Source organism: Nycticebus coucang, chromosome 13 (genome assembly GCF_027406575.1).
Source record: "Nycticebus coucang isolate mNycCou1 chromosome 13, mNycCou1.pri, whole genome shotgun sequence".
Taxonomy (NCBI): domain Eukaryota; kingdom Metazoa; phylum Chordata; class Mammalia; order Primates; family Lorisidae; genus Nycticebus; species Nycticebus coucang.
The window spans coordinates 37,238,327-37,247,834 of NC_069792.1; the positions used below are offsets into that span (position 1 = coordinate 37,238,327).

General features: G+C 35.9%; 1 pseudogene; it reads left to right on the forward strand.

The window, feature by feature from the left end:
• The first annotated feature begins 670 nt into the window (after nt 1-670).
• LOC128563336 (ubiquitin-associated protein 1-like) lies at nt 671-2,059 on the forward strand (annotated as a pseudogene).
• The last annotated feature ends 7,449 nt before the right edge of the window (nt 2,060-9,508 follow it).

The window sequence follows — 9,508 nt, forward strand, 5'->3', positions numbered from 1 at the left end:
ATGTTTTTTATCCTCCCCTTTTCACCATGGAGATGCAATGAATTTGTAACATGCTGTGAAGTCTGAATTGTGCCTTTGAGCCCTGCTGGAATGAGGTCCTCCTGAATAAATTCCATCAAGCTTGACTCTCCTATCTTGTACATTATCTCAATAAGAGGCTACCTGGGGTCATAGTCTGTATTAAGTAGTTTTAATTTGTAAAGACACTGAATTATGTCTTGAAAACAAATTCATTTTACGGTTAATGTGAAGAAGGAAAATGCAATCACCCACAACTTATGCTGACCAAATCAAGGGGATATTTTGATGGGTGCAGAAGAGAGTATGGATAAGTATCATAAATCTTCTTAATATGAAAAAATAGCTTTAGTGAAGTATAAGAATATGAAAATGTTTCCTATTAAAACAGCAATTTGAAGATGTAGAATTAGAACTGAACTCAGAAGTAATGATTAGAGTGTTTTACATAACTCTCTGACCCTCTATTTCCTCATCTATCACTATTTCACTTTTCTTTTGGAAATTCAGGGTAAAATGAATTGAATGCTTTGAAAGCTGAAGAGCACCATGGAAGCATATTATTGACTTATATCTTGCATGCTTGAGAAATCAAGCCTAACTCTCCTACTGAACCTAGCGTGTATTTCCAACCAAAGGATAATGCGCACAATATGGTGGCTCAGGTAGTGGCGGGGGTTACGGAGAAGGCCTGGCCCAGAGCGGGTAGAGTTGGAGGTGGTGGCGTTTCCTTTCCCTGGGGCCGTCAGGAGCTCAGCCAGGACCCAGCCTGGAAGGCTGGCCAGCGCCAGCACCTTGCGGCTTTTGGGACGGCGGCAGCACTAGCGCTCAGGTTTTAAACGGCTTCTAAGAAGGTGCAGATTATCATAGGACTTTCATTTAGCTTGATGATGTTTCATTTAAGATAGGAGACAAATTCAAAACACAAGCTAAAGTTGGTCTACCTATTGGCTTCTCCTTGCCTGATAGTTTGTAGGTTGTTAGAGTATGACTCCTCCTTAGAAAAGAAGACCATGGAGTGGGCTGAAGATATTAAGAAAATCCAAGAAGCTGAGTGGGAAGCAGAGCGCAATATTGAGGAAGCAAGACCTAAAGTGAATTCACAGAGTGGCCCAGAGGACGATAGCAAAAGGAGCTTTTCCAAGACTCACAGTAGAGCCACAATGCCACCTCCTATTAACCCCATCCTTGCCAGCTTATACCACAACATCATACTCACCCCAATTCGGGTCAGCAGTAATGCCACGAAACAGAAAGTTCTCAGCCCACCCCACACAAAGGCAGATTTCAATCCTGCTGACTTTGAGTGTGAAGAAGAACTATTTGATAATCTGGAGTTAAAAACTATTGATGAGAAGGAAGAACTGAGAAACATTTTGGTAGGAACCACTGGACCCATTATGGCTCAGTTATTGGACAATAATTAACCCAGAGGAGGTTCTGGGTCTATGTTAGAGGATGAAGAAGTTCAGGCATCCTTGGAATGGGAGACCCTAGACTTCAAGCCTCTTCATAAACCCAATGGCTTACAACAGTTGGGCGACTGTGAAAAGATGTTGCTGTCTTCCAAAGTGTCCCTCCCTCCATCCCTGCAGTAAGCTATGTCAATCCCTGTCCTTCCCCAAACTTGACTCTGATGACAACAATCAGAAGACAGCCAAGCTAGCAAGCACTTTCCATAGCACATCCTGCCTCTGCAATGGCACATTCCAGAATTCCCAAAAGTCTTGCACCCAAAGCAGTGCCAGTGAGCTCAATGGGCATCATACTCTTGAGCTTTCAGCTTTGAATTTGGACAGTGGCACAGAGATGCCAACCCTGACATCCTCCCAGATGCCTTCCCATTCCTTATTGTCTGTGTGCATGGAAGAATCATCACCTAAATACAGGTCCCACAGTTACCCTTCCTAATTTCTCAATGTCACAAGTGCCCAACATGCCCAGCTGTCCCCAGGCCTATTCTGAACTACAGACATTGTCTCAGGCTCAGATTCTTATGTTCCTGCCAAATTCACATAGGAAATTCATTAGCTCGCACTGATAAAACTATCAATTTCACTCTTAACTATGTTAAAGGACTGGTTCATGTTTTGCACAATAATTACCAGGGGCAAAGGATAAAGAAGGAAATAGACTTTGAGGAGGGCTTAATATAGTTGTCGATATTTGGGGATTCTGCAAAGAGAGCAAATGGATTAAAATCTTGACTTGACTACTTCCAAGCTCTTGGAATTTGGGCAACTTAACTTTTCTATGTCGTAGTTTTCTAGTTTATAAAAAAGGATAATAATAGCCAAAACTTTATGGAAATAAGGGTGTCACCATACATAGGGAAAATGGGAAATTGTAGCTAAACATACCTTTATTTATAAAATATTCATTACACACTTTAAAAATCATTTACAAAATATTCTCTAAGTGTTGGCCACCTATTTGTAAAATTTTGTAATGAATATTTTTTAAATTAAGGCATATTTAGTTACAGTTTCCCATTTTCCCTATGTATAACAACTTTAGAGGCAACTTTTGGGACATAATGTGCAGTGAAAATGAACTAACTTAATCACAGAAAATGCTTTGTCAGTTGTCAGACACAAAGTGAGCATGTTGTAAATGATATCATATGTATTCTTACTACTATTGAATGGCATAAATTATTTAGAAATTAATGTTTATTTTCTTTTTCACTCAATGTTCTTTTTAACTTTGGTTTACTTATGCAGCCAAGTACTTCCATTCCTTTTGTGTTACAGGTTTCAATGCAGAAGTTATTTTTACACAATCTACATTATTGGCTTGGGTTTGAGGGGATAAGTAGACTTGAAGAGATAAGTATTTTCAAAGACAGGATGGAAACAAAGACTCCCTGAAGTCAGAAAACACTAACGAAAGGGAAGATCCTATTTCTACTACACACATGCAAGGATTTCTCTTGGGGATATCTCTAACAGTGGAAGAGAGGGTCTGTGGGATATAGTGCAAGTATTCAACTTGAAAAGAAAATCTCAAATTGTTTTCCAAATGTTCTATGGATTTAAATTCACATAAGCCATCTATAAAAAAGATCCTACTGACTGTATTCTCTTTATCACCTGGTACTGTCAAACTCATTGTTTTCATTCCTTTGGTTATGGAAAGCCTCATTAAGACTGGGATTTGCAATTCCCTTTTTGCCTATTTTCTCATGTGTTTATTGGTCACACATATTTTCAATTCTGATATTCTAAACATTTAGCAACTGGTATAGGAAAGGCAACAACAAATGTAAACAGATATCAGGCCAATCTGAAAAGAAGATAGGTGTAAATGATATTGAGCCTGGATTATTCTGTATATGCTGAACATTAACCTAAGCTTTTCACAATTTCTGTCCATTTTCTCTGGGGTTATATACTTCCTTGTTGTTCATTTGTATTTTATAAACTTCATATACCAATCCTTTAACAGACATGCATACAGAAGTATTTTCTTAAAACAGAGAGGTAGATGTATGGAACAGAACAGAGAACCAAGCTACTTACTGTTATTTGATCTTTGATAAGCCAATAAAAACATTCAGTGGGGAAAAGATTCCCTATTTAACAAATGGTGCTGGGTGAACTGGCTGGTGACCTGCAGAACACTGAAACTGGACCCACACCTTTCACCATTAACTAAGACAGACTCTCACTGGATTAAAGATTTAAACTTAAGACATGAAACTATAAAAATAATAGAAGAAAGTGCAGGGAAAACTCTTGAAGAAATCAGTCTGTGAGCATATTTTATGAGGAGAAGCCCCCGGGCAATTGAAGCAGCTTCAAAAATATACTACTGGGACCTGATCAAACTAAAAAGCTTCTGCACAGTCAAGAACACAGTAAGTAAAGCAAGCAGACAGCCCTCAGAATGGGAGAAGATATTTGCAGGTTATGTCTCCGACAAAGGTTTAATAACCAGAATCCACAGAGAACTCAAATGTATTAGCAAGAAAAGAACAAATGATCCCATCTCAGGCTGGGCAAGGGAGTTGAAGAGAAACTTCTCTGAAGAAGACAGGCGCACAGCCCACAGACATGAAAAAATGCTCATCATCCTTAATCATCAGAGAAATACAAGTCAAAACTACTTTGAGATATCATCTAACTCCAGTATGATAGCCCATATCACAAAATCCTAAGACCAGAGATGTTGGTGTGGATGTGGAGAAAAGGGAACACTTCTACCCTGCTGGTGGGAATGCAAATTAATATATTCCTTTTGGAAAGATGTTTGCAGAACACTTAGAGATCTAAAAATAGACCTGCCATTCAATCCTATAATTCCTCTACCAGGTATATACCCAAAAGACCAAAAATCACATTATAACAAAGATATTTGTACCAGAATGTTTATTGCGGCCCAATTCATAATTGCCAGGTCATGGAAAAAGCCCAATTGCCCATCGACCCATGAATGGATTAATAAATTGTGGTATATATACAACATGGAATATTATGCAGCCTTAAATAAAGATGAAGACTTTCCCTCTTTCATGTTTACATGGATGGAGCTGGAACATATTCTTAGTGAAGTATCTCAAGAATGTAAGAAAGAAGTATCCAAGGTACTCACTCAGCCTTACTATGAAACTAATTTATAGCTTTCATATGAAAGCTAACCTAGTTATAACCTAAGAATATGGGAAAAGGGGAGAGGGAGGGTAGGGTAGGGGAGAGCATTGGTGGAGAGAGGGTGATTGGTGGGATCACACCTACGGTGAATCTTCCAAGGGTACATGTGAAACTTAGTAAATGTAGAATATAAATGTCTTAACACAATAACTAAGAAAATGCCAGGAAGGCTATGTTAACCAGTGTGATGAAAACATGTCAAATGGTGTATAAAACCAGTGTATGGTGCCCCATGTTGCATTAATGTACACAGCTATGATTTAATAATAATAATTAAAAAAAGAAGTATTTTCTTTCAGTTACAGGTTGTTATTTTCCCACAAAATTCCAATTTTAACGTAGTTAAATTTAAAACTCTTTTATTAAGACCCATGTTTTTTTGCTGTTGTTGCTGCTATTTGTTAAATTATGATAAGGGGATGTGATTTTTATGCTAACTTAGGTTAGTGGGATAACCATTGCAATGAGAAGCTGGGATAACTTACTGGGACCCTCTGTGTACTTCTGCACACATTCTTCTCAGAGAACTGTTTATGATTTTCTAGTTTGAAATCTCCATTAAGAGTTTAATCTATATTTATTATATCTCCTTCCAAACTTGTGTTGTATTTATATTTTGTGTTTTAATTTGAGATTTATATTTCCTTCATGTTCTTAAATATTTTAAATATTGTTTCTTCAACCTAGTGTGTTCAAAAAATTAACACTTGTTGAATGAGTTTTGTTAGTGCAAAGATTTTTGTCATGTGTTTTTTTATTCCTTATAAATAGCACATGCATAGTAGAATATTTAAGACCTTATTTAAATATTTTTGCATATTAACTTTTTATTTGAAATTAATACAAGGGTACAAATTGGGGGGTAACATTGTTTTCAATTCTAAGGTAAAGTTCTAGTTGTAGTTGAAATCTTTACCTGGGAGACATGCTGAACACACTCACATTGTGCACATTAAGTGATATCCCACCAATTGCCCTCCCTCCTCCCCCCTTTTCTTTCCCTCTCTCCCCTTTTTCTCCTCTTCCCTCCACACTACTAAGCTATAGTTGTGTTTTGTCTTTCATGTGGGCATGTAGTTGTTTATACATTGGTTTCATATTAGTGTTGAGTACATGGATTTTTTTCCCTCCATTATTGAGATACTTTACTAAGAAGTAAAGTATCAACTCCATCTGGGTAAACACAAAAGATGTAAAGTCTCCATTTTTTCTTATGGCTGAATAATACTTCATGGTATACATATGCCACAGTTTGTTAATCCATTCATAGGCATCTGGGTTGCTCTCACTACTTGGCAATTGTGACTTGAGCTGCAATAAACAATCTGGTGCCAATGTCTTTGTGGTAAAACGACTTTTATTCTTCTGGATAGATAGTAATGAAATTGCAGAATCAAATGGAAGGTCGACTTTTAGTTCTTTAATACTCCATAGTTCTTTCCATAAAGGTTGTATTAGTTTGCCACTCCTTACCAGCACTGTAGATGTGTTCCCTTCTCTCCATACCCATGCCAACATCTGCAGATTTGGTGCTTTGTGATATGAGCTAATCTCACCAGGGTTAGATGGTATCTCAGAGTGGTTATGATTTGTGTTTCTCTGATGATTTAAATGATGAACATTTTTTCTTGTGTTTGTTGGCCATTTGTCTGTCAACTTTGCAGAAGTTTCTGTTCAAGTCTTTTGCCCACTTATAAGTGGGGTTGTTTGCTCTTTTCTTGTTGACTAATTTGAGTTCTCTATAGATTCTAATTACCAGGCCTATGTGAGATTTGTAACATGCAAAAATATTCTCAAATTCTGAAGGCTTTCTGTTTGCTTTAGTTCTGGTACCTTAGCAGTGCAGAAGCTTTTTAGCTTAATCACGTTTTTTAAATTTATTTTTTGGTGTTGCTCCAGTTGTCAGGAGATCTTCTTTTCCCAGGTCAATATTATCAAGCATTTTCCCCACACTGTCTTCTAGAATTTTCATTATTTTGTGTATTAAATCTAAATATTTTATCTAGGGAGAGGCAATTTTTGTCAATAGTTAGAGGTGTGGGTCCAGTTTCAGTCTTCTACATGTGGCTAACCGGTTCTTCCAGCACCATTTATTACATAGGAATTTTCCCTAGTCCATGTCTTTGTTTGGTTTATTAAAGATCAGATGGCTATATATGGCTGGGTTCATCTCTAGGTTCTTTAATCTATTCCATAGATATATATCTCTATTTTTGTGCCAGTACCATGCTGTTTTGATCTTGAAGTAGAACCTGAAGTCTGGCAATGTGATGCCGGCAGATTTGTTATTATTTCTGAAAATTGTATTGGCTATTTCATTTTTTTTCTGTTCCATATGAAACAAAGTACTATGTTTTCAAGTTCTTCAAATTATGACATTAATGTTTTGATAGGGATTGCATTCAATTTGTATATTACTTTGGGTAGTATGGACATTTTAATGATTCTCCCAGCCACAAGCATTGTATGTTCTTCCATTTGTTAATGTCTTTTGCTATTTCTTTTCTCAGGATTTCATAGTTCTTTTTATAGAAGTCTTTCCCATCGTTTGTTAGATATATATAGTGTATGATTTGATTCTCAGCTTGATTGTTACTGGCATATATGAAGGCTACTGATTTATAGGCATTGATTCTTATATCCCCTGATGCTACTATATTCTTTGATTACTTCTAAGAGCTTTGCAATTGAGTCTCTGGAGTTTTTCTGATATAAGATCATGTGATCTACAAAGAGCAAGAGTTTGACCTCCTCCATCCGCATTTAAAAACTCTTGATCTTTATCTCTTGCCTGATTGCATTGGCTAGAACTTCAGGCACTATGTCAAACAATGGTGATAGTGACCATCCTTGTCTAGTTCTAGTTCTGAGTGGTAATGCTTTCAGTTTTAGTCCATTCAGTGTGATATTGACTGTGGGCTGTGATATTGTTGTAGATGACGTCTATCAGTTTATGAAATGTCCCACCTAAGTGTATTTTCTTAAAAGTTTGTATCAGAAAAGGATTCTGGATATTGTCAAATTCTTCTTCTGCATCAATTGAGAGAATTATATGGTTTTTGTTTTGATTTTATTTATGTGGTGAATTACATTTATGGATTAAAGTATGTTGAACCAATCTTGCATCCCTGGTATAAATTTTACTTGATCATGTTGTATAACGTTTTTAATGTGTTGCTTCATTCTGTTCGTTAGGATATTGTTGAATATTTGTGCATTGATATTCATTAATGATTTTGGCCTCTAGTTTCTTTTTTTTGTTGGGCCCTTTCTTATTATTTACTTCATAGAACATGTTGGGAAGGATTTTTTCCTTCTCTATATTTTGGAATAGGTCATGCAATATAGGTACTAGTTCCTCTTTGAAGGTTTAGTAGACTTCTGGTGTAAAATTTAGTAGAATTCTCATCCATGGCTTTTCCTTTTTGAAGATTTTTGTATTGTTGGTGTAATTTCAGTCCTTGATATTGGTCTATTAAAAATTTCTAATTCTTTTGGGTTGAGTTTAGGAAAGTGGCATCATTCCAGGTATTAGTCCACTTTCTCTACATTTTTATATTTCTGGGCATAGAATTTTTTATGGTAATCATTGAGGATCTATTGGATTTCTGTGGTATCTGTCATTACTTTCCCCTTTACTTTTTTGGTTGAAGTTATTAGAGATCTTATTTTTCTATTTCTGGTTAGTCTGGCCAAGGGTTTTAAAAAATTAATTTTTTTGAAGAACCAACTTTTTGTTTCACTGATTTTCTAATCGATTCTCTTTTTAATTTCATTTAATTCTGCTCTAATATTGGTTATTTCTTTTCTTTTCCTAGGTTTACTGAGTTTGGAGTTGGATTGCTCTTACTTTTCCAACTAGGATGTTGAATTGCTCTTTTTCTATTTTCTTGATAAAGGCATCTAATGCAATAAATTTGCCTTTTGGACTACCTTTTTAGTATCCTATAGGTTTTGATAGCTTGTATTCTCATTATCATTTTTGTTTAAGAAACTAATGATTTTCTTCTTAATCTTGTCTTTGACCCAGCTATTGTTCAGCATAAAGTTATTTAGTTTCAATGACTTTATTTTGGTATGAAGATTTCTGTTGCTGTTGAGTTTAACTTTTATTCTTTGATGGTCCTGAGAAGATATATGGAATAATTTCTATTCTTCTGAATTCGTTGAGGTTAGACTTGTGTCCTAAGATATGATCAATTTTGGAGGATGATCCATTGATTGATGAGAAGAATATGTATTTAGTTTTTTTAGGATAAAATGTACTGTATATGTTTACTATGTCCATTTGTACTAGGGTCATGTTAAAGTCCAATATTTTTTTGTTTAGTTTCTGTTTGTATGAGCTTTCCAGTACTGTGAAAGGGGTGTTGAAATTTCTAATTATTATGGTGCAGGAAGATCATATTGCCATATTTTTTAGGGTTTACTTTGGGTATTGAGGAATGTTTACGTTGGATATGTAAATGTTAATTATTGAAATTTCTTCATTTTGATATGTTCCCTTGACAAGTATGTAGTGTCCATATTTGTCTTTTATTATTTTTGTTGGGTTAAATCCAATTACATTCAATCAGCCAGCCTGTGCCTCTGTAGAGGGGAATTCAAGCCATTCACATTTATTGAGAGAATCACCAGGCATGGTAGAGTTCTGATCATCTCATTTTTCAGAGAACCAGAGCTTATTTTTATCCCTTGTACCAATGTGGAAGCTAGGCTTTGTTCTTTTATTTCTGGGTGTATTTACTTTGGTGATGGATATTCATTCCAGTCATTATGAAGAATAGATCTGAGTACTTTCTATAGAGCTGGTCTAGTTATGGCAGATTTCATCAACA